General features: G+C 38.1%; 1 long non-coding RNA gene across 1 annotated transcript in view; it reads right to left on the bottom strand.

Moving 5' to 3' along the window:
* Positions 1-8834: 8834 nt before the first annotated feature.
* The window catches only part of LOC107079039 (uncharacterized), a 32825-nt gene continuing 15280 nt past the window's right edge, over positions 8835-26379 (bottom strand). The window contains exon 3 of the long non-coding RNA XR_001480023.2: positions 8835-8976. This is a non-coding gene — a long non-coding RNA (uncharacterized lncRNA). The remainder of the gene's footprint in view (positions 8977-26379) is intronic.

The following is a 26379-nucleotide window of genomic DNA, read 5'->3' as shown; positions in this document are numbered from 1 at the left end:
CTGAAGCTTTTATCAAAGACTTCTTAGATCTGTTCTGCTGGGTATTTGACTCCTGCACATCTGAGTGAAGTGCTTTGCTCAAGGGTACAACAGCAGGGACCCCCTGGGATCTGAACTTACCAGCTGTGAGTCCAGAGAGCTGACCACTGTTCCACACACTGTTGTCCCTTGCCCATCGTTTTGTATATCCCAGTGCTTCCACATTCTGCAAAGCCAAAACCTCATTTATTTCAGACAAATTTCTCTAATAAATGTGCAAGACAAATAGAGGAACATTTAGCTTTGTTCCAGAGACCACCAGGTTTGCAAACAAACGTGTCAAGAAAGATAAAGCCCCTTCTGCAAATGTGCATGTACTTCAATACTTTCTTAAATATAAAATGATTATAATTTTATTTTGTGGTACAGGACAGACTCATTGCCATGCACAGGCAGTATGTTACTCTTGTAATCATTTTATGGATCATTTGCTGATTTTGCTTATTTTTAATTTTAGTTTTCTTAGAAATGGTGCGATATCATGTTTTTTTCACCAGTTTTGTTCAGAATGTGTGTTGAACTGATTGCTGCTTAAATCGCCCACTTGCAGATGAGTAAAGTATTTTGAATTGAATTATTATCATATATGCTTAGGAGTGACCCTTATCCAGGGAAAAGTTACAGTAGTGGAAAATCACTGTGAGACATGTGGACGCTGGATGCCTTATCTCTGTTTTGTCCATTCTGGATAAAAGTTTATCCACCACATGTGATCAAGCCAGAGACTAAACTCTAAGAAACAAACAAACCCCTCTCGTGTGAAACAGTGGAGCTGTACAAACGACATCTATCATCTTTTACAAATGAAGGAGCAAACAGCAGGCATGCTGATCTCGTTCTGGCATTTCCTTGTATTATAGTTTCTATATACAGTAGCTATGATCCCAGATATATCTGAAGCTACCTCTAGCAGCAATGGAGTAATTGCATAACATACCCCTGTGTGTCTTGCAACAGGGGTTCTCAACCTTTCCCAGCTGGGAGGACCCCAATATCACGAAATTGCAACTACTGCGATAGGAGGATCTCTTGTCTTAGAGCTGATGACTCTACACACAGCTAAAACATTGGGGGAAATATTTCCTTTGTTTCTATAGAACCTCCAGACATTCCCTGGATCCCTGTTTGAGAAAAAACAACACCTGCTTAGAGCAGTCAGTCAACAGAGAGTAGTCCAAAAGGTGTCGTCTGCTGTCTTCTAAACCTCAAATACACGACCAGAGAGCCTTAAGCCCAGAGTCTAAACCTCACATGCGCAGTCAGGCCCAGTGAACCCCAAAGTCTAGATCTCTGATTCGCAATCCAGCCCAGCACAAATCTTAGATATATTAGATAATATATCATATTAGATTCTGGCTTAACATTCGACCCACATGTGCAGCATATCATGTCAAAACATCTTTTTTTCACCTCAGACATATCGCTAGACTATGCCCTATGTTATCACTAACTGTGGCTGATAAGCTGATCAACACATTTGTGTTCTCCTGAATTGACTTCTGTAATGCTCTACTCGCTGGGGTACCTAAATCTTCATTGAACAAACTGCATTATGTCCAAAATTCAGCAGCCAGAATCCTGACCAGGTCGAGTGCAAGTGATCACATTACTCCTATCCTGGTGTCCTTGCACTGGCTTCCTGTCAAATTCCGTGTGGACTCTAAAATCCTCATGCTCACCTATAAGGCTCTGCATGGCTTGGCACCTCAGTATCTGCCTGAACTATTATCGCCCTACTCCCCACCTCGCAACCTTCGCTCTTCTAATTCTGGTCTCCTAACTGTCCCCCAAGCCAGTTTACATTCTATGGGTGACAGGGCTGTTGTGCCCCAAGCTCTGGAACTCTCTCCCCAAGGACATCAGAGAGTCACCTTCTCTAAACTCCTTCAAATCCAGACTCAAAACCTTCTTATTTAGAAGAGCCTTTACTTAACTGGTTCCATTCTTTACCCCTCAGCTCCTATTATACTTACTACCACCATACATGGTCTCCTCTGTGTATTATAATTGAGTTTTATCTTTTGTGTATTTTTTTTATTGTTGTTGTCATTCTATAAAGCACTTTGAGAAGCCACCTTTAAAGGCACTATATAAAATAAAGTTTATTATTTTTATAAAATATCACATTAGAGGGTTAATTCAGCTGTGATATGTTCTGCATAAAAATGATAGACCAACAAAAATATTCACATTTTATATATTTGAATTAATTTCCTGTGCCTTTGGTGCTCAGTTTGTTAATGTTTAAAATCAATATAAGCTAGACTGCAGGTTTATTAGATGACTGATCTGACAATAAATATGACTCAAACACGTCAAAGAGATATCAGCAAATGCTTGGTCTAGGAAGTTTTTCAACATCACTAATTGCACTTTTCTTATGCATTTCATGACATTCCTTAATATTGGATAATTTATTGACCGTTTGAGTTTGGTTACCTCAGAATGAATCCAGTTCACTGGAAATTCTTATCCTGTAAAACTGATTACAGGATAAGAATTTCATTTCAGTGAGGCTAGTGTCACTTAATAGTGGGAATAATGTACGAGCTAAAACATTCATGAAGAGTTTCTGTGTCAAATCTTTACATTTTAGCTGCATGCTTAGGGTAGGAACAATGGTTTTTGTACAAGCACCTGAGAAAAACAATACTCAGAATAAAAAAATGCATTTTACTGGCATTCCAAGATGTTTTGTACCATGTTTTTCTTGCTTGTGATTTTGTGTTTAGCTGCATCCTGTTACAGCAAGGCTGCTGTGATCTTGCATTCCCTAAAGCATCAGACATCTTAAACACTTGAAATGCTACCAAACCCAAACCAGCCACTTCACATGATTTATGATGTCATTAATGTCAAGCTATCAGTGGACAAGAGCAAAGAGACAACAGCAAAGCTGACTAAAAACAAATAGTTTTGATTAAACTCAAGGACGTTCAGTACAGCTTTCTGCAGAAGGACATTTATCATTTCAGAAGTTGACCCAATCTTTCTATCCCAAATGCAAAAAGCTGCCTGAGTTAATACAGATATATAGCGCTTACAGAGAACCAGCAGGTTCAAAGTTTTAAGGAATTAATTTCATTCCGGACAGATTAGACAATGACATCGCTCGATAAATGATGTTGACATACAGGAGATTAACACATACTGGTCCAACGTACACCTGACAAACTGCTAATAACCTACAAACAGAATACAGGACCATGTGCTTCTCTTTTTCCACTTTCATATTCCATAATAAGACAGTTTTGTAATAATTATTATTGACAAGAGATCAAATGTTGTGTGGAATATCTTTTCTATGTATCAAACAGGACTACTGTATATCAAACTTTTTCAAGTCGGGTATTTCGTTTTATTTGTAAACATGACCTACAGCAATGGACTTGTTATTCTCTGTGGGGAAAAGAAAATAGTTCAGATGGGTGTCTCTGCTTTTCAGCCTTACAGAACATACCACAGAAAGCAGTTCTCCCTGAACAATAGGTTGAAATTATTACCAAAGCTGCTATTGTTCCATTAGCTATACACAGATAAGGGCAATTGTGAAGCCTTGCACACAGCCTGAATGCAATTGTTTTCTCTTCACAAAGGTCTACACTCTCCACATTTGTGTCGTCCCCTGAAAGTTTAGTCAAAAATGAAAAGTATGCTGCTCAGTGGAGTATCACTAGTGCTCTACAACAACAAGTGTAGTTTAACATCCTCTAATTATTAGTGTATATGCTCTGTACATACTCTCTGCTGTCATTATTTTATTTGGTAGCCTCACAGACAGTCAAGCAGTCACTTACTGTAGCACTTACAGACCGTTTTTGCCCTAATTTGGGGTTGCAAGCAAAGTAGAGTCAGGTCCTGACTATTCTCCTTACAGTTTTGTCCTTCTTATAAACTTGCAGGTCCAACTTGAATACAAAAGGCTTCACTCCATCTAAGCATCAGCAGGACCTTTTAAGCAGACATTAATTTGAAAACTAATCAGTTACAATTATTTCATCAGTTCTGATCACTTGTTGTCATATGCACATATATTTTTATAGGATGTCTAATTATTTTCTGGTGAAGGCTAGAGAGCAACTGAGTGTAGGATTTTTTTTGTCTCCTTTTCTCAATGCTCCCTTTGCCCAAGAAATCTATCAGTCCAAGACTGAATAAATTACTAAATGCAAGAAAGACTGAGCTTGAAATCCTTTTGACAATACAGCTGAAATGAGCAAAGCAGTCCCTAAAAATACACAGTATTGGCCAGCAGAGGCACTGCAGAGCTGTGACAACTAAAATTTACTCCCTTAGAAGAATATGGATGTGACCAGCTTTCCTATTATACTGCTGAAACATTGATTGCTCCCATGGTGCTAAAATCAGCCTTCTGCACCTTTATGCATGATGCTCCGCACAATGCACATCCCCTCAGAATGTGTTTGAGTACACTCTGCTTGTTTTCCAGGTGTTTTGTCACTTTCTTTACCTCTGCGGGACCGCTGTTCATTTTAATTTGAGAGTGCTCTGTCCAGTGGCCCAGAGCAGCCGGGACTGAGAAGGGAAGAATCAGGTTTTGTGGGAGGCTTTGTGTAGTGTCACAGCATTGACTCCATCTGGTGGGTGAAAAACGCTGCTTGCTTGGCGGAGTGGTGGCCCTGTGGCTAAGGATCTGTGCCTGTGGCTGGAAGGTTGCTGGCTTGTATCCCGCGACCAGCAGAGTAATCCTGCTCCATTGGTCCCCTGAGCAAGGCCCTTAACCCCAGCTGCTCCAGGGGTGCCGTATAAATGGCTGACCCTGCGCTCTGACCCCCAGCTTCTCTCTTTGTTTTTGTGTCTAATGGAGAGCAGGTTGGGGTACGAGAAAAGACAAATTCCTAATGCAAGAAATTGTATATGGCCAATAAAGTGATCTGATCTTGCTAGAAATCTGTGCTCGTGCTGGCCCTAATGCCCCTCTGCTGCTGCCCCTGATCTCTGGGAGCTGGAGGGCTGTGAAAGTGCTGGAAGAAGGTGTGGCTTTTGCCTAGAGCATGAGTGGGTTAAACTGTAGCTGCTGTTGAAAACTGAAATACCTTACAACCTTTATATCTCATAGTCAAATAATACGTCAAGAACGTATCACACCTGAAGAAGGCACCACGGCCGAAACGTTGTGTTCTCTTTCTTCTTTTTTTTCAGCATGGAATAAACCTATTCATTGTTCCTTTGCAGCCTACGCATGCTGATGCAGTTCCCCACCTGAACTACTACCGTCAAGAACGTAGAAACACAAGAGCTTAAGAAAAGTTGCAAACGAGAAGAGGCCATTCAGCCCAATCCAGTCTGTCTGGTAGTTAAAAAATACCTCTAAAAGTTAAATAGTAGTCTTTTCTAGTGTCAAAACGGTTATTTAGCTAATGCACTTAATAAAATCAGAACAATCAAGAGTGTTACTGTTTTGGTGAAATTTTAAGACATTCTACTTTTTCCTTCCAGAAAACGTAGTGTATAGTCCCTTGATTTGAAGTTTGGACACACTATAAACATCACTCCTGCTCTTACTGACAATGTAGTCCACAGGGACAGTGACAAGTGGCGTACTGGGGGACAGACTGGAGACCTGATCAGAAGAGCGAAGGCTGCGAGGTGGGGAGCAGATGGTAGGAGCTCAGACAGGTACCGAGGTGCCCAGCCAAGCAGAGCCTTGTAGGTGAGCAGGAGGATTTTGAAGTCAACACCTACAGTACATTCCAGTTTGTAGGAGACTGCCTTCATTGAACACAGCTGCTTAGTGTACCATGGGACAGAGCGAGAAAAGGAAAAAGCTCAAGTTTTAAGAACAATTCTGTTTACTCTACACACCCAATTTGGAACATTCAGTTGCATGTTTTTTTATATCATGACTCTACGTACCCTGCACCTGCACACAGGAAAAAGACTTTGATCTTAACATTCAAAGCAAACTTTTCAAACACTGCTGGAGACATGAACTCTAACCGGGGAAAAAAAGAGATGAAAAATTGTGAGCAATTCTTTTCAGTTAATGGGTGCTTAAACTTCTGTCTGTAATCCAGTCCTGAATCTACATAACTTGCAAGAACTGTGTGAAATATCACTGTAAAACTGTGGGCTCCCGACCAGAGTGTCAGAAGTTCAAAAGTTCTGGCAGGGGCATTACTGTTCTGTCCATCAGCAAGATACTTCACGACATACTTCAGTCTACCCAGGTTGTGGCTGTAAAAGAGAACTAGGTCCCCATTTGACTTTGACTCTGGTCAAGAAAGGAATATAAAAGTGTGAAAAACTATCAGGATCTTAATAATGAAGGAAAGATTATGGGTGCTTGAAAGCAGCTTTTAAAAAGCAACTTCTGCCCCGGAGAACACTTGTTAGCATCAATTAACAGTATGTTCAGTTCAAATGTTCCTTCTTTTGGAAAACTTTACCCTATTCTTTACTATAATTCTAATAAGTGCTTTTAAAAAACTGTATATTTCTACACACCTGTCTTAAAAATAAAGAGAAAAGCAGGTCTTTAAGTTTTAAGTGTCGACAGTGCAGAATCACAAATTTATCTGGGCAATTTGTTCCACCTGCCTGACGATGACAAAAAGGAAGCTGGGTCCATTCTAAATTCCTCAGGCAGCCAGCGCGATTTACAGAGGACAGGTGTCATGAGCTGATGTAGAGCAGTTTAAGTTAGCACACGTGACACAGAATAAAGGAATACTGTAGCCTATCTTTTATCTTGGAAAAGTACCCCAGTATGGAATGACAGTAGTGTAGAAATAAAGCAAGTATGAATATTTCAGCATCCAACAGCCTGATCAAGCAATGTTACCTTTAGAAAAGTCTTTGTGACTTTTCTATCATGCAATTCAAATTACAACGCAGGGGCCAAAAAGTAACACTGAATTTTGTAACTTAGTTCAAGTGTTCGGTTTCAGTACCCTCAACAACAGCACTCAGATTAGCAGCTGTGTGAAGCTGATATTGGGCGGCTTTGAACAAAACCTCAGTCTTGTCACAGATTATAAAGAAAGGTCCATTTCCTCCATACCTTATCAGCACCAGTAATCTACTGAACCTGCAGCTGTAGAATTTGATTTGGTCAGCAAGTAAATCTGACTGGCTTCAGCACTGCACCGAAACGCAGCTCCATGATGGTGAATGTTCCAACAAAGAGGCAATACCTACACTTTATGTTACTGTAAGTAGTAATGGTCCCAATACAGAACCCTATGGAACACCCCAATTTAGTACAGCCAATACTTACAGGTATGAATTGATCCCTATTAGTCAAAGGGGAAAGGAACCAATGAACTGAAGTGCCAGGGATCCCTAGATACATTGCCTCAAGCCCCCGTAAAATGCTGAGGTTGACATTATTAAGAGCTGCACTTGTATCCAGAAGGAGGAGAATATTAAATGGCCCAGAGTCAAAAGCCATCAGCAAATCTTTAACTACCTTAACAAGGGTTTAAAAGACAGCACAGTGCCTGTCTAAATCCCAGATGAAAAGGTTCAAAGGGCTCATTCGATGCAAGATGAGATAGTAATTGAGCTGCCACTGCCATTCCAGGGTTTTTGCAAGAAAAGACAAATTGGAAATAGAATGGTAGTGGTTAAGTACTTGTGGCCAGTTCAGCTGGCCAATTTTTTTAACACAGGTGGGAGCAGCAAAACATTATATGCCTATAAGAACAAGAGGAGATTTTGAAGGACTCAACAAATGGTCAAAGAGCAGAAAAGCTAGGTTTCATTAGGAATAAAGTCTTAGAATAGAGTTTTAAATAGGTAATAGGTCTTTTCTTACAAAAGAAGCATGAACAGTGGTAAAATAAAAGAAACTCAAATCGTGAGTGAGAGATGGTGTAGTTTCTATGACTGCCTAAGGTCAGGTCAGCAGCTGGTAGCTAACATTATTTGTTCGGTTTTGTAAGAATTGCATGAATGTGTTACATTGTTTAGTAAAGGGAGGAAAAGCAAACGTTTTATCTGGTTTAAGCACTTTATTGATGGAGGAAGAAAATGACCTGTAGAAATATTGTGACAACTTTCAGTAAGGCTGAGACCAGTTAAGGACTGGTCAGGGACTCATAGACTCACAGATGAAATGCTTTGTTAGAAACCACAACCACAACACAACTGAATAGGCCTAATATATGTCTACAGTCACGTGTTGAGACATTGAAATGCCGAGTATAGCCAAAGCAAAGGGAACTGAGCATTCAGTAGTAGCTGAGCAGGAGAATGAACACATACTGCACAAGACAAAGACAGAAATAGGGTTGGTTATAATGTTTGTTTTAGAGGATCATTATTCTAATATAATTAATTAATTGCTTATACTTATATAGAGCTTTTCTGGACACTCCACTCAAAGCGCTTTACAGGTAATGGGGATCCCCTCCACCACCACCAGTGTGCAGCCCCACATGGATGATGTGACGGCAGCCATAGTGCGCCAGAACGCTCCCCACACACCAGCTCTCAGTGGGGAGGAGAGCAGAGTGATGAAGCCAGTTCATAGAGGGGGGTTATTAGGAGGCCATTAAGGGCCAATGGGAAATTGGCTCTGACGCCGGGGTTACACCCCTACTCTTTTCGAGAAACACCCTGGGATTTTTAATGACCACAGAGAGTCAGGACCTCAGTTTTACATCTCATCCGAAGGACGACGTCTGTTTACAGTATAGTGTCCCCATCATTATTCTGGGGCATTAGGACCCACATGGACCGCAGGGTGAGCACCCCCTGCTGGTCCCACTAACGCCGCTTCCAGCAGCAACCTTAGTTTTTCCCAGGAGTCTCCCATCCAGGTACTGGCCAGGCTCACACCTGCTGAGCTTCAGTGGGCTGCCAGTTGTGAGTTGCAGGGTGATATGGCACTGAGATAGATGGACAGGCTCCCCATCCAGGGTGTACCCCATCTGGCGTCTCTGGGTTACTCCAGGTCCTCCCACTACAGCCCTGTATTGGATAAAGCAGTTAGGAAATGGATGGATGTTTTCATGTACGGTACCGTAATAACAAGGGAGAACTTCAGAGTTCTCTTGCTTTATTAAAGGTCCAGTCCAAGTGCTTCTTGGACAAGCCAATACAATGACATTTACTCAGCAGACAAGTTGACTTATTGTAATGGTCATGTGTGAAGAGGGAGCGCACATGTGGTTCTCCCTGCTCTCACTGCTAACATCAACAATAATGTCACAATCTGTGATGAAACGCTTTACAGATAAGACTATTCTTTATTTCTAGTACTTAAAATAGTGGTGGTTGCTAAACTTGAGTAATATGGGAAACTACTGCATGTAAATATAAAAAAGCAATATCTTAACATGAAAACACTTGTAATGTCACCCTTGGAGAATAATAAACAGATAGCAGAGATTTAAATTCTGACATAGTTTACAGAACAGTAATCCAAACATCTGTTATAATGACAAGGGATTTGAAGAGGACAGAGAATATATGGGAAAACCAGGGACTTCAGTGCTGTTAGCAAATTCTATAAGAGAGCTAAGGCTTGCAGCTAATGTAAACAGTTTTGTGCTTTTTTCCATTCGATTCTTTCTCAGCATGGAGCCAGTTCATTCAAATCCATGGCAAGCACTGGGGTCACAGCGGAAACAAAGACATGAAATTATACGAATTGAAAGTGAAAACAAATAACCACAAAAGCAAAATAAATTACCATGAGGTCCCGCATACCTAAGAAGCTAAACAAGAATATAAGCTTACATAAAACCTCAAAGCTGCTTTCGCGCAGCTCTGAAACTTATGTAATAAGAGATTGTAGTGCTGTTATTTTAATGTGCTTGTTATTTTAAGGCAAGCTATTTAAAAGCCATTTAGATGTGGATTGGGAAAAGGTGTGATTTTAATTGTTCAAGGATTTGTTTTCTACAGATTTGCACATCATGCTAAACAGATGTGGTTCTTTCCTTGGTCACTACGTTTTCCCTCTGTTTTCGTGCTGTCTCTAATATAGGGAGATATGTAGGTGGAATTTTGAGCTTCTATATCAAACACTGTTACTGTATGGAGAGAAGTCCTGACATTGTTTAACTGATTGTGTCAGATGTAACACCAGTGGGAGTTTTACTAATGACACTGCAAAAGCAGGTCTACCCCTAATCAGAACTGACTTGGATACACAGGTAGATGAGCAGATAAGATACTATAGATGAACAGACAGAGAGCAGAGACGAAATGATGACATTCAGAGACACCGAACTTCTTCATCAACTTGTGTCTGAGTTCCTCTGAACATGCATCTTATGCATCAGGGGTAGAAATCAAAGAATCAAAGAGTTTTCAGGGATTAATATCAAGTGTACAGATTAAAGCAGAGAAGGGATATGCACATTTAAATCTTTATATGAGTGCTTTAAAGAAAATTCACCCCACATATGTACTGGTTTACATAAAATAACCTCATTCTAAGAATCAAACTGTTAGAAGGCAAGTTTCATTTCCACAAGATGTATTACATGTTATAAATGTAATGAGATGTATCAGAATTTTGGGATATATATCATTTAGCAAAAATCACTTGTTCTAGGACATTTTTGGATGCAGAAAAAAAAGTAAATACTACATGAAACTTGTACAGTTCAGTTCAAACTCCTCTGAAAAGAACGATATACATGACAATTTGTTTGTCTCGCATACTTGAAATGGTTGAAAGACATACAGTACAATGTCATGCAACTTGACAAACACCACTGGAGGAAGGAATGTGGCCAGTGCTAGAGCAAAGCAGTAACACATGTGTGTTGTTTAGACAGGAACACACAGCTTACGCCTGCCGGGAACGACATTTAAAAATGCGTTCGGGCATTGCATGTAGAAAATATGGAAGGGGAGAAAGAAAAATAAAGAAAACAATTGAAAAATGAAGGATCATTCAAAAATTCCGTTTTCCTTTAATAAATCATTCTGAGTGTCGGTGAAAAGACCAAAGTCTATGCAGAAACTGTGAAATCAGAACCCCTGTGGTCGGCAGCACCCGCTTGTGCTATTCCTACTATAATAAAAGACATTTACAAGAGCTACAAACTGGTGTCCCTGCGATTTGGAGGTAGAGGAGCTGGGGGGGATGACTTGAAACACTTTGAAACGTCTTAGATATCAAAATACGAATTCTCAGAAATGTTGCACTTCCTCCATTCACATGACAGAAGGCCCTTAATAATTGGAATATACAAACAAAGGCTACAGATTCTAGATGGTGCGAATTAGTTCTTTGGTCCTGAAAACAGCTCAGCTCTAGTAAAAATCTCTGAAACTGTGGACCTGATGAGTTCTACAGTTGCCTGACATTGATAGACATAGTATAAGTGCTGTATTTACGCTGCCTTAAGTTTTACAAGCACAATTTTGAACTAAAGAATGAGAAAATAGGGGCTTATAAACTGACAAGAGAGAGCCAGCTGCCCCATGACTATAACAAAAAAAGATTTATAAGAATCAACAAGATCCTGAACAAGATTTAAAGCTTGTGTGAATGATCAGGAACAAGTGGGATAGGGAGGGAAAATGGGGTGTGTTACTTCTTTCTTTTGTAAATGTAAAATTTCTAGAAAAGGAACACTCCTAAAAAGCAAGTTAAAGACTTTTTTCAAAATGTTTGAAACACTTTTTTTTCTTTGTGGGAAATGCTTCTAGGATTTATATATTAACCTCATATTCGCTTTTGTTTTCCAAGTAAACTACAGTACCAAGTAGTCTCATCCTTTTAGGTGTTCTGCAAAGTATTAAATATACCTATAAGAGAATAAAAATACTAACACAGCAGGAATGGAAAAGGTGTAAGGAATTTGCAATGTCTAGTCTTTGCGCAACAAATCCTTCATTTAAGACCTGACAGAACTGTTAAGCAAAAAATAAAGCAATTGTTAATAAACACAGAATCCAGTGGGCTTCCACATGGGAGAAAAACAATAATTCTCTCATCTAACTGGTTAGTAGTCACCGCTTAGAGCAATACAGCCAGTGAAGACATTAAATTCATTATCAGATCTCAGAATATTGATATGGAGTTCGCCACAGATTTGGAAACGCGTGTGTGTATCCAGTCCTTTGACAAGGACTAATTGTGTTGGCTCCTGAAATAATAGAGTTGTCTTTAAATGCTCAGATACCATTTATTACAGAAAGAGAATACAATGGAAACTGGGTTATGTGGTGAAAGCAAACCATTCCATTTCTTTTATGTGAGAGGCTATTTCTGCGTTCAAGCATCTTAACTTCCTGCAAAATGCACATTAACATACAGTAGTTATATAGAGATACCTGAGAGAACACTAGCTAAAATTGTTTTTACATGACAAGTTTTGCCTCTAATTCCTATAAAATCTAAGTATCATTATAATTTCACAATAACAGTCCAGGGAGAAAGGAAATCAACCTTTTACAACAGTGACAGAAAGGACCTTCCCTTTAGTCAAGGTCGGCCAGTATTACGGAATTTTGGAAATAAACTATGAATTAATAAAAACAATTCAATGCCTTTCCGTGGAAAAACCCTTCATAAAGAATGGAAACAAAGAAACCTTAAAATACAAGAACAAAGCACAGAAAGTAAACCAAACACACTATGCACTAAAAGCAGAATGCCATGTTGTGTATTTATTGAAACCATTAGGAAACATTTCCATACTATCATACTTTCATACATTATCAGCAATCACCACTGATCATTTAAAGCTGTTGTAGCATTTCATTGCCACGTAATGTTATGTATGATATTTCTTTCTAAAGAAATCAAATGGAACCAAAAGAAGAAAAAACTGGAGTCAAAGGGACTCACCAATTAATTTTGCTGTATGTGCTTTGCCCGATTTCTTGGTATGTTGTTAACACAGATTATAATTCACAAAAAAGTTAATGTGATGTCTATACAGTACCTTCCATTGCATTCTCTTGACTTAAGCCTGATGCACTTCATTAACCAAAATCAACTGAACTTCAAAATTAGTTTTTAAAATGTTTACCTGCTAAGGTAAACACTAGGTTTTCCATGACTTAATCTCAAACACATAAAAAATTAATTCGATAAAGCGGATTAAAACTTTTACACAAATATAAAAAAATATTTACATTGCTCACACTGGACACGTGACTCCTAAGGAATTAGTTTTTTAATATTTATTATACATCTATTTATATTATATTTAATATATGTATTTATATAGATAGTGCTTTTTTTAGATATATCTATACAGTATGTATTTATATATTATACGTACACACAAGATGCATAATGTTCTTTCTAAGGCATTCCGGAATTATAAATATAGCGTTTTCAGTTCTGTGGAACAATCTTATAAATCACCTCATACGTGGAACATGTGCTTATGGCAGGAGGATTTCATCACAATGAAATGTGGCTCTTTCTTCTGGTAAAAGGCACAGCCAGTAATAATGGAAACAATCAGCCCTAATAGATTGTGGACTGTATGCATGCTTTGAAGGCGCTGAGCGTGAGTTATCAGTGCTCTGTGCTGGCCTTTGTGTCCTGCCCTTTTACAGTTGTTTCCACTCCACCAGTGAAATGTCTAGGATTTAAGACTTCATTAGTTCATTCAAGGGCTGTGATATGGTCTTGCTGCTTCTTTTTTTAATAGGAAAGAAATTTAATTTTGCACATTCGCTGTCACCATTTTTATTATTACTAATATCGATGGGCGTTGTCATGGTTGTTGTACTGTAGCTGTGTCTTAGTTGTCTCTTGTTTGTTCCACCGTTTTCTGTTGATTTGCAGATCCTGACTCAACTCTGGTTTAACTGGACTCGTATCTGTATATCAAGAGGCTCCGGAGTGGAGCTTTTGGAGTTTGACCTGGCACTAATGTTGCATGTTGTTGTCTCTCTCTTGGTTAGCGGCAACTTGGCTATTTTTTCAGAAGGCCATTGGTCCTGTTTAGTAGTTACTGTAGCTTTCCAAGAATCTCATCCAGCTGTATTGGGTATTGGCTTTAATAACATAGCTGGGTGGTTTTATATGTCCATCCAGTAGTTCCTTCACTTGTGCCCACTGATTAGCGATGCTCTGCTCATTCTAAAAGAGCCCACTTGACTCTGTCAGGCTATAAAGATAGTTTCCACCATACAGTATATCGAGTTCACAGGTCTGAATTCTTATGAGGTCAACAAATTTAGTTGTTTTCTCTTTCTTTTTAGTTTTTGCTAAAAAAAAAGAAAATATTTACTCTAAACCGTCTTTCTGAAGTCTTCAGTATGAGCATTCGGGTTTTGAATAAAATAATTCATTAAAAAATGTTTTTGCATCATTTTGAAATTTTGCCATGGGAAGAGTCTGAATATCTATTTGAAGCACTGTAAATGCAATAAATTCAGTAAAAAGTCCTTCTACAAATACAAGCTCCATACTGTAAATAGCTATACTCTATTGTACTGTATTGTACTGTATATAACTGTAATACATATACAGACTATAATACATTACATATACATACAGTACATATACATACTGTAATACAGATTACGTATATATTTATAATTTAATAATAATAATTAGAATTAGATTTTATTTATAGGTACTTTACAAACTCAGAATACTAATTAGATGTTCTGTACTACTTAAAACACCAAAGACAAATTGGAATATTGTTTCTGTTTTCCATGGTAAAGAGATCAAGTCTGCCTCTAAGTGTAGTTTGAGTTATAATGTACACATAAGTGCTTCCTGTCACATCAGCTGGCCATGTTTTTAAAGGCACAGTGATTCGAAGAACAGTTTCGCTTTATCACATGCTGTATAACTGTTGAATCCTCATTGAGTCGGGATACAAAAAGCTGTCATTGTTAAAGTTTTACAGTTCTATCCCTGATATGATCGAGTGTGCAAGACAAGGATATAATTATGATGTTATCTCATATTTGATCTTACCCTGCTTTTGAGTGCTACAGTGATTGAATTATTAAATCAAGCTGGGCTTTTTAATTCACTTCCTTTATCCAATATAATATCTTGTCAGGGTTTAACGGAACACTATTAATAATTTCACTGGCATCTAAAATGAATGTTTCAATTTTAATTTTATTACTTTACTAACAAAAATCTAAGTGCAGTCTGGAATAAGACAGAAGTCAGGTCAATACTGTATAAGAACTTTACATTTGAGTCCTGTAAATTACTTAAGCTACTGTATTTTAGAGTTCAGATATAAGTATTTATAGAAATTATGAAGAGAGTGAAAATGAATAAAGTGAATAGCAGATTCAGTTGCTTATTTATACTGTATATGCATACTGTATGCATTGTAGTCTAATAAAATTAAACAAGAAAGCATGATGTTCTCATAATAAAAAGCAAAACAATCTAAACCCAGTGGTAGTAAATTAATTACTGAATATGGCAGAACTTTTTTAAAAGTAATCTTTCACACTTGCCAAAACTGAAAGAATTGTCAATGTTTAACATACAGTGGTATACAGTGTGATCTAGGTGGCTCCAAAGTGATCAGTGCAATTCAGTTTGTAGCTCAGGAATAGTCAAGACAAAGAGGAACTTACACACAAGCTAGAAACGTTTCGAGACATTGCTCAACAAGCTCGAGATGTCTTTCTGTCTTTTTGAAGATGTATTTCTGTTTCTGTCTTCTTCTGCTTCTAATGATGGCTGCTTTTCTTCCTTCTCCAGTATTTTTTATAAAGGAAACTTATTTACAAAAAGGAACCTGAACAGAAGTAAAGAAACTGCATATCATTAAAAAAAATCTCAAAAGCAACAAAACTCCTTCTATAAGCCATGACTAAATCCCAGGTTTGTTTTATAAAAAAAATTCCCTCTTAATGTCAAGTCCACCTGCAACTTCAAGTGAGCCTTTTAACAAATAAAGCAGATCAAAACTGTTAATCCCCTTGATCTTGTAATCAACTATCAGCTACTATTTCTTCCTTCTGCCTCTGTTAGTGTGAGTTGATTCAGCCCTGCTGGGTTTCATGAGAGTTTTACTGCCCTTCTGCAGTTATAGTGTTCAAATAGGGAGCATTGAGAATGCAAATCCAGGTAAGTCTTTCATTTCATTTGATGTTCTTTGGTGTACTTACATTATCATGAGAAAAACTTGTGCATTTCTGACATCCTTTCCAGGTATTTAAATCAACACTTTACAGCCTATTAGCAAGAGCTTTAGAGGACAATAGCTTTCAAAGACAACCCTTGTATGTCATGCTCAGAGGTAAATTTTGATGTTTTATGAAGAAAAGAAAAAATAAACAGGAATTCTGACTTCTGACAGTTTATAATTCTTATTAGACTTACAGTGACATGGTGAGCTTTGAAAATTTACTAGTGGATTTGTATTTTTTTGTAAATATGTGAATTTATAAGTATAGATTATATGCATTTAGAGTATTTATAAATAAAAGTATTTTGCCTTTAAAATATAACAAATGTTGGTGACATCTGGAATAATGTTATTTCATTTTAACCAGAAACAAGAAAACAATATCAGCTGTGCTTTTTCTAGCTTTGCCCTAAGATATTTTCAAAACCAAATGTTTTTCAGCAGGCTATTAGTTTCAGCCAATTGCAAATTGAATTATTTGTTCAAATGCGTTTATCACTGGTTAATTTACTATCACTGACCACATAGGCTGTAAAATGCAGACTATTAGGAAGCCTATCTGAAACACATTCATCCTGGTTACCAATACACAGAGTCCCACAACACACAGCCCCATAGCCTCAGTTAAAGTACATTTCAAGAAGTCAATGACTGAATAAGAATGATTGAGGAATGAACAATGCTTTCAAAACCCTATAGGAATAGTCTATCATGAAATGATTTCAGGAAATGGACTAAGGTGCTGCAAATGTTCTTCAGAGAACACTACCGGTATTAATAAAAAAACACGTGCTTCCTAGAGAGGTAGCTGGCCAATGTAATCTCATTAAGAAATGTTAAAATGCTGAGCATGCCATGTTTTTGTAAATTAAGTTTCTTAATGTTGCTGTTACAAATACCTGGTTAACAACCTTGACTTTGGCTGTATTTATTATGCCTCACTAAGGCTGTCTCAAAAGTAAACAAGTAGAAACAAAAGAATAAACAAGAACATTTGAAACAAAGAGTAACTAATTTCAGTTCAGGCAAAGAATTTAAAAGGGGCATAAAAGAACATTTTACACAAGCAGTGTGCATTAAAAAAAACAAACAGAAACGATCATTTATAGAAAAGATGCTTTTCATTTTACACATAGTGGCTTGCCCATGCTGGTTATGAGAGAGCTCTGAAATGGACAGTGTTTGATGACAGAGAGGTGTCATCCTGAAGATAAAATAACTCCAACATTAAAAAAATAGGGAATACAAGGTAAATAGTTTTATTCATTGCTCTTTAAAAAAACAAGAAATCAATAACAGGCAGTAATAGTCCTGAACGTATCTAAAGATAAGATCACTTTTAAGGGCCTTGCTCAGGGGCCCAACGAAGTGGGATTCCTCTGCAGGCTGCGGGAAATGATCCAGTAACCTTACAGCCACTGGTGCAGATCCTGAGCCACAGAGCCGCCACCACTTTTTTATAAAGATTTTTTTAAGGAACTTCAGTTCTTTCCCATTATACGCCCAACTCAGTTAAGATCGACTCCAGTTTTCCTTTCTCGAGTGACTTGGGTTGTGATGACCATACCAACAGAAGTAAGGCAGGAGAAGAGCAAAAATGCATTTGTATATGGGGAAGAAGGAGAGGCAGGAATCGTAAATCAAGCTACTGTATGACTACGATCTGATCACCAGCACTCAACAGGTTCTGGTACGAGAGCAGTGTGCCTTAACAATATCTTTTTTCCATTCAATAGTAGATTAAAAAGAAAGGCCAGGGCAGAAGAGGTTTGCATCTGTTGTGTATTTTACCAGGCAAGCTGCATGCCGGGCGCTGTTTACTGCCATTAAAGCATCTTGTTTTCTAAAGCCCAATCCTACAGAGAGCACCCCGGAGTCATGAAAGACAAAGACACTGTAAGAAGTGCGCAGAGGAACCAGTGTTTGAGTGGCCCTGGAGGGGAACGTGCAGTTTAAAAGGGAAAGGCCAGGCTCATCTGAAGAGGTTTACACATTTTGAGTGCATTGTCTTAAGTCTTCAAAAAGGCTCCAGAAACAGGGGGAGGGAGTCACCGTGGCGAGGTTCCAGTATTCCTCACCGGCTTTCAACTCTCTCCTGATGTGTTCAATAACTGAAAAGCATTTGATATTCCTTTGCTACTTTGTACCGTTCAAGACAATGGCTTATTGAAACAAACGAGAAAACAACTTTCAAAAAAGACACCGCTGGCAGCCTCCTTTCCTTTTTATATTCTTGATGTATCACTGTGCTGCCAGTGATTCTGTATTACCTTCCAGACAGGACAGACCGCCTTCTGACAGCCTGCATTTTAATGCTCTGATGCTCTAATCCATGCCAACAAGAGGTGATGGAAAAGGGAAAAGGTTCTTCCTAATCGCCAGCTAGTGATTATGACAAATACCTGTCTCTGTCACAAAACAGGAAGAAAACAGCATGCCAGCAAATAAATAAAAAAATAAACACTAGCTCGAGTAAATACAGTAAAAGTTTCATTTTCAAATTACGACCCGTTTAATCAAGAACGGTGCAGCACAATGCAAAGCACCCCCAAAAAGTGCAATAAGTTGTCAGAGAGCTGCAATCCAGAAAGAATCAAAGTTTATCAAAATCCAGCACACATGAACATATTGGATTGTTTAAGTCATTCATCGTTTATCTGTATTGGAACATGAGATTCATGCTTGAGGATGAAATATGAATGACTCAAGAGGCCTTTAATACTGATCAGCAATCACTACTTGCCTTGAAAGATATGGGATCTCCTCCCCGGAGATAAACAACATCCACTCCAGTTCCAGGGGAGGTGGTAATGTACAATATTGACCAGACATTGCTGGGACTGTGTGTTGCACACTGAGGTGAGGCATTGGATTGTGTCTGATGATGGGGTCAGCCATAGCAGTACTGTACAGAGGCAGCAGTGGGCTAGTGCTGTCAATCTAGCCAGCAGCCAGGTTACCCTGCAGCTCACAACTGGGAACCCACTGAAACTCAGCAGGTGTGAGCCTGGTCAGTACCTGGATGGGAGACTCCTGGGAAAAACTAAAGTTGCTGCTGGAAGAGGTGTTAGTGGGGCCAGTAGGGGGCGCTCACCCCTGTTGTCTGTGTGAGTCCTAATACCTCAGCACAGTGACGGGGACACTATACTGTAAAAAGGCGCTATCCTTTGGATGAGATGTTAAACCGAGGTCCTGACTCTCTGTGGTCATTAAAAATCCCTGGGCGTTTCTTGAAAAGAGTAGGGGTGTAACCCCGGCATACTGACCAAATTTCCCATTGGCCTTTACCAATCATGGCCTCCTAATAATCCCCAACTCTGAACTGACTTGATCACTCTGCTTTCCTCCCCATTGAGAGCTGGTGTGTGGGGAGCGTTCTGGTGCACTAGGGCTGCCATCGCATCATCCAGGTGGGGCTGCACACTGGTGGTGGTGGAGGGGATCCTCAAGCGCTTTGAGTGGAGTGTCCAGAAAAGTGCTATATAAGTGTAAGCAATTATTCTTATTCTCAGTTGGAGTGCAGAGCCATGTCTGAGTTTGCACTGTGGAGTAAAAGGGGAAATCTACCGTACTATACAAAAATAAATGAAAGCTAAATTGAAGGGGTGTGTGTGTAAAAAGTTGTAATTTCTCCACACATGCAGGTTACCATTGCATTATGAAATTTGCTGAGTTACCATAAATCACGTTCCATGCAAATCAGTCAAATATACTATAATGTTGGAAGACAAATAGGAAATGTCGAAAGAGAATACCATTACCATAACATTTTTTGTCTTACAATAACTGTGAGGAAGACAGCATCATATTTGTCTCTGGTGGATACTGCAATGGATTTTAGACTATGAAAGTAGCAGAACAAGATCAATACTGCTGCCATGCCCTCCAAGATTAAGCCGAGCCAAACAAAGTGTTTGTAGTCTTTCAGAATACAAACTGTTGACTCATAATTTGACCTCATATCTCAAAGACTCAAAGCTTTTATAAGGGGTAGTTTTGGACAGTTTTGATTACAGGTGAACTATGCAAAACTGAATGATGATGTACTGTAGCCATGTCCTGTTGCTTCTCGTTAGTAGCAAAATTCAGAAATGGGTGTGTAATAATTGGTAAATTAGTAAGCCCACAGTATCTTTCTCCTTCCCCTCTAAGCATTCAGCTACTGCATACTTTCCCAACATGTGTTTTGGACATCAAAAACACATAGACTGAAACAGTTGATTTGTGAGAAAATAAATGCCAGAGTACATTCTTCTCCTCTAATGTTATGCATGTGCTCTATGAGTCCACAAATGCAAGCTCCTATACAGCTCACATAAACATTCCTTTACAAGCATACTGGGCATCGGATTTTGACATGTTCCCAAAACCAAAAGGTATGAGTAGGGAACAGTCAAGACCGTTGATCAAAGCTCTTGCCAATGAAATTCAATAATGCTTGGTGACAACCCTTGAATCGACTGACTCAGTTTCGGGATACAACTATCGAACGGTGCACCACGTCAGACAGGTCCCAGAGAGTTTGTGAAAAAAAATAAATAAGATTGGTCTCCTAAACCACCCGTTCTAAACCTGACTTGGGCCCCAAAATCCAGCGCTGAGCTTAAAAATTGTCTAAGCAGTGTGTGAATGAGAACCCTAACCCTACCTGGGGTGTCAAGTGAGAATATCGCGATCTATATCTGAGACTCTCTGGGCATCGGATTTTGACATTTCCCCCAAACCTAAAGGTATGAGTGGGAAAAAATCAAGACCATTGATCCAAGCTCTTGAAAATAAATGAGATTCATTAATGCTTGGTAACAGCTCTTGATCCGACTGACTCAGTTTCGGGATACAACTATCGAACGGTGTACCGCGCCACACAGGCCCCAGAGACTTCCCCAAACCTAGGTATGAGTGGGAAAAAATCAAGACCGTTGATCAAAGCTCTTGCAATTAAATGAGATTATATAATGCTTGGTGACAACTACTGATCCGACCGACTCAGTTTCGGGATACAACAATCGCGCAATGCACCGCGCCACAGGTCCCAGTGAGTTTGTGAAAAAATAATTTCAGATTGGACTCCAAAACAACCTGTCCTAAACGTGACTTGGGCCAGAAAATACAGCACTGAGCTTAGCACAGCAAGGAGCACAGAGAGCTTCTGAAAAGAATAATTTCAGATTGGAGTAAAAAATGAATGTAGTATAAATTTGGAAAACTCCAAGATAAAGTGAAAATCTTTTCCCGTTGATATTTTTTGTATATATTTTATGTTAACGCTATTTATTTACATGTGAATGGATTTTCACTTAACAATTACAAAATACTCTTGTTTATTGTAGGCTACAACACCTTGTGCAGCCTGAATAATAAAGCATGATTTATCCACAGCATTGTTTTTGTATGATGTCTAAAGTCTATTGTATTTAGACATGCAGGAGCCTGTATTTATAGGAAAAATGTTTACACTTGCAAGATGAACATTTTTGCTCCCTCCCTTTGTAAACAAGGGAGGTTACGTTTAAATGTTTGTGTTTAAGTTCTCCTTGATTGCTTGTACTTTCCCCTTGACTCCTTATAAAAGTCTGAAATATTAGATTCCAACAAGCACAGTCATATCTAAAAGTGCTCGGGAGTCATCTCATCTCAAGATCATGCCAGTCTTCTAAGAACACAATAAGCAATTCAAACCTGACCTTGGAACCAAAATACATCCTCAATAAATGGTCCTTTAAAGAATTAAACTCAGTACAAGAATGTGTTCTAAATTCTAAAGTCATTAATTGGACAGATTTATTTTTTACATTAATGTACACATACAAACTCACTGGTTAACAAATAGTTGTGTTTCGGAACTGCTTTTTTCAAATGGTACCTGTGACCACAACCTGAAACCAAATTCTTCTAGAACAATCTCTCAGTTCCATTATTTGATTAATAATAATTAAAAATATATATATATTTGCAATGTATATTTGAAATATGTAAGTACATATTTCTTACATTTTGTAACTCAAAAGCCTTGTTTGCATTTTTTTGCTGGATCCAAAATTGGATGAATTGCAATAATGATCCATTTTGCATCATTTAACATGTTTATATTGAGTTTTATTCACAGGTATGGAGTCCTTTGTTTTAGTTACACTCAAGATTGCTTCCTAATGTAATGTTGCTCAGAGGGTTATTTAGCAATGACACTGGAATAGATGTAAATATGGAGAATAGCATATTCACCATAGAATTCCTTCTAGATTTTATAGCATAAAGAATCAAAACAAGACATAGAAGTTCATATCTTTCACGCAGGCTTTTGTAGATCCGGGGAAACGTGTCTGACTAAATGAGTTAACACAACCAAGGTCAGTGTGGTATCTGCATGTAAAAAATGACCTTCTAATGAACCAGTGTGTCAATGGAGAGAAAGTTTCCTGTAAAAGTTCATTTGGAATTACAGAAGATTAATGAGTATGTTTTTATTGGACTCTGTTCCACATCTAACATTTTTAAGAGCGATAAGATCAGAATATTTATTGTGCTTTTTTCAGATAATTTGCTATGTTAATTCTTGAGCTTGATGCTGCTTTTGTCTGTTTCTTGCATGTTATTCTTATGAAAACCCAGGGGAAGAAAAGGGATTTATATACTTTGCATACACTTCCCTCAGATTAGGTATTCAGGCATAATTATATTTGGCGTGCAATAGTGCATTGGAACATCTAATTTAACTTGCAATCTGTGAAATTAAACCTATTATTTAACCATTAGATCAGCCGCTGTCTTATATACCTTAGCTCATTTGTTTTGTGATAATACATTTTTATATGTATCAAATTTCTTGTGTGTATCCACCTCAAGGCAGGAAAATGTTTTCTCTCCAGTGAGAAGCATGTAACACTCCAGTATTCAGATAAACTATTTCTACAGGATTTCTGTTTAGAAGCAGGCTGGTGGTGCTCAGATCAATGTATCTAACAGAAGGTGGAGCAGTTGTTTGTTGATCATTGTTTAAAACGTTTTAGTTTTGTGTTATTCTAAATTTCAATTACAAATAAATTGCTCCAGAAACGTGTTTCTTGAAATTCTAACCAGATTTCTTTTACTGTTCTTTTTCACATGCAAAAAAAAGATTTCTTCAATAACTTCTTTTTCGAATTCTTCACATAGATTATTATGCATTTTATCATTTTAAATTATGCACAAAACACTAAATTATCTCTTATTTTGTAACCTTGATATTTCACTTGTTAAAATATCTCTCTTGTATTAATAATAGTTTCTCTAGAACAGAGAAACAGGTTCCTTTCCATTTGGGGGGCATTATTTTAGAGAGGGAAATTTAGTTTTACGTAAGCTGCATTGTGGTTTCTTAGAACACAGGGTCCATCTGTGTTTTGTAAGGTGTTCTGTATAAGAAGAATACAGGTACAGAATTCTGGGAATTTTTGTCTGTAGAAGGTAGAGCTCTGCAACTCACAGACCTGAAAATAACTCTTTGTGTGTTGTTTTGTTTTATATATTGTGAATGAATACATCTTATAGTTTTCTGCCTGGTCATTACTCTTATTAGGGTTTAGAATGAGAAAGAAGCAGACAATGAGGGAATGATGCAGAACTGACTCTGAATTCGAAACCGATGGGTTCAGAGTCAATAGAAGAAAGATGGTTCCTCTTTAAAAACATCATTTTAATTGCTGAAAAGGAACTCATTCCTACAGCAATTAAGTCCAAGGCAAACATGACCTGAGATGGTTAAATAAAAAAATTAAGGAAGAAAAATCAAAAGGAAGAGAGCTCACTACAGAGTCCTCAAGATGAAAGATAGAAAGAGTACACTAAGATACTTTATCTCTCACTGAGGATGGCAGGGGTACCCACAGAGTGCAGATTTGCAAATGCAGCACTGAATCATTAAATTCAGGACAAACATGAACCAGAAAACTATCGACCAATCTGTCTTACTTCTGCTTACTTGTAAAGTTATGGAAGCAGTAGTTAGAACTAAACCAGAAGCAGAAGTTTTAGAATAAGCAGCGCAGAGAGTAGATATGCAGTATATATACATACTGTATATATATATATAAACATATATATATAGCATAACATGTCATTTTTAAAATCTCATAAAAAAAAAAATTCTCATTATTAAAAGCTATAGGAACGTAAAAGTGTAAACTGTAAGTATGGAAAAAATATTTAACAAATAAGAGAGTGTGCATTATTTTGAGGGGTGCAACCTCTGATCAGGCAGATGTTAGCAGAGGTGAACCACATGGACCCATTTTAGTCTCTCCTTGATCTGCATCAATCATTTGTGAGGTAAATGTCCTCATGTTCTGAAAAAGACAGAGGATGCCTGGAAAGCCAAGTATTCTAGGCAGATATCTAGAACGGTCTTTAAGATGACACAGATGAAATGTGGTTAAATCAGTGCTCTTTCATTTGCACTGGAACCCCAAGTTCTGTTGTTGAAAAGGCCTGTTGATCTGAATTATAACAACATATGAAAGACTACAAACGAGATCAAAATGTTTGTTTGCCAGTAGCTACTGTAATTGATCTAAGAATCTCATTCAGCTGGTTCCCAATGGAAGCCTCCATGTCAATGACATGGAGGGGTAGCCTGTTCTATACTCCGACAGTACTTTTTCACAAACAGTTCCGTCCTGTTCTCAGTATTAAAAGTACTTCCACTTTAGTTTTCAGTTGTGTCCCCTAAAAGTTTCACTGTTAATTCCAAAGGATTTTGCTGTGTTGACCTTAACAATGCAGTAAAAGTTTGCAGTAATTCAATCAGGTCCTGTTGTACTCTGTACAATTATGATACTGTAGCTTCTTTCAAGAAACACATAGATGAAGCCCTCAGATCAATTAACTTTTGATAGCCACACCATCTAGGTGGGTTAAATGTCCTTATGTTCCAAGGAAAAGGCAGCCCAGCAAGTCATAATGACATTACAAGTTCTGGAAAGAAAGAAGAAAGATATTATTAAAATATGTGAGACACTGTGTGTCCCTTTGTTGCTCTAGTGTGGAACAGAGAAAGGAAAATTACCTGTGAGGAGTTCATGATTGCGGAAAACAGGAGAAGAGGAATGTCATATCCCTTGGGATTTTGTGAATCTGTCTACTAAATGCCAGGTAGTAATTAAGCAAGTAATTATAGGACCAAAATACAATATACTGTGTCTAAGGGGAACATTGGTAAAAATTAAATCCTGAAGTCTACTTGGAGGGACCAGACTCCCCTTGCATGGATGTACAGGTCAGCATTAAATCAAACAGTCTGTGATTTCAGAAGAAAGACACAGAAATACAAGTCGAACATTGTGGTTTGATGATTTAGATGAAAACCAGTTGTCATATACTGTACAACATCCTGGATATCCATACACACAGCAAACTGAATGAAGTACTCTGCGCATGGGTACAACAGCAGCTACTGAACCAGGAATTGAACTTGCATCTCTCCAGGTTAGAATCAAGAGCCCCTGCCTCTATGCTGGAGCGTTTGGCAGCATTAGACCGGTTGTATCTCACGCTACAAATTCAGAAACTCTAGCCCAGTATCCCAAGAAGGGAGAGGGAGGGATCATACAACCAAAGAAGTTTAAGCAACTAAGGGCAGTCATTTTCACATGAGCTTGAAGAGAAGGGGCATACATTTGTTTAAATTGTGTATCATATAAGGTTTGCTAAATTTACATCCTGTCCATTTATTGTGGATTTATTCATTTATTTCTCAAAAAATGCCACAAGTTCCAGTTGTTTCTAAACTGCAAAGCCAATCGTGTTTAACTGTGCAGGGGTCTGCATTCATAATTCTGAATGGCTGTTGTGTATCTCCCAGGAATTTCTGTGGAATTATATATAATCCTTATTAGTGGATGTGGAGTATTATTATTATTATTCATCACACAGTTGATATGACTTCTTCAATTCTCCTTCAAGATGCAGTACAACCCTCTTGATCAGGCAATATCAATTGACTGTCTTTTAAAGCACTAACGATCCAGTGTCTTCATAGATATCTCATGAAAATAATTCTCTATTTGTGTCTGTTACTATTGCCAAGACCATGCAATTGAGGTTTGCAGATTCCATTACACTTTCATTCCTGATCAAATTTTTAGGGGGAAATTGTGCTTGCCAAAATTGTTAATCCCTTGCGTCAGCACGCCCAAACCTACAGTATATCTAAACCCACATATTCTCCACTGGAGGGTTTTCAGAACTTTGCTGGACACATTAAGGACTGAAAGTCAATGTCATTCTCTATTCTCAGTAA

Source organism: Lepisosteus oculatus, chromosome 3 (assembly GCF_040954835.1).
Source record: "Lepisosteus oculatus isolate fLepOcu1 chromosome 3, fLepOcu1.hap2, whole genome shotgun sequence".
Taxonomy (NCBI): Eukaryota; Metazoa; Chordata; class Actinopteri; order Semionotiformes; family Lepisosteidae; genus Lepisosteus; species Lepisosteus oculatus.
This window is presented reverse-complemented; position numbering and strand designations above follow the sequence as displayed.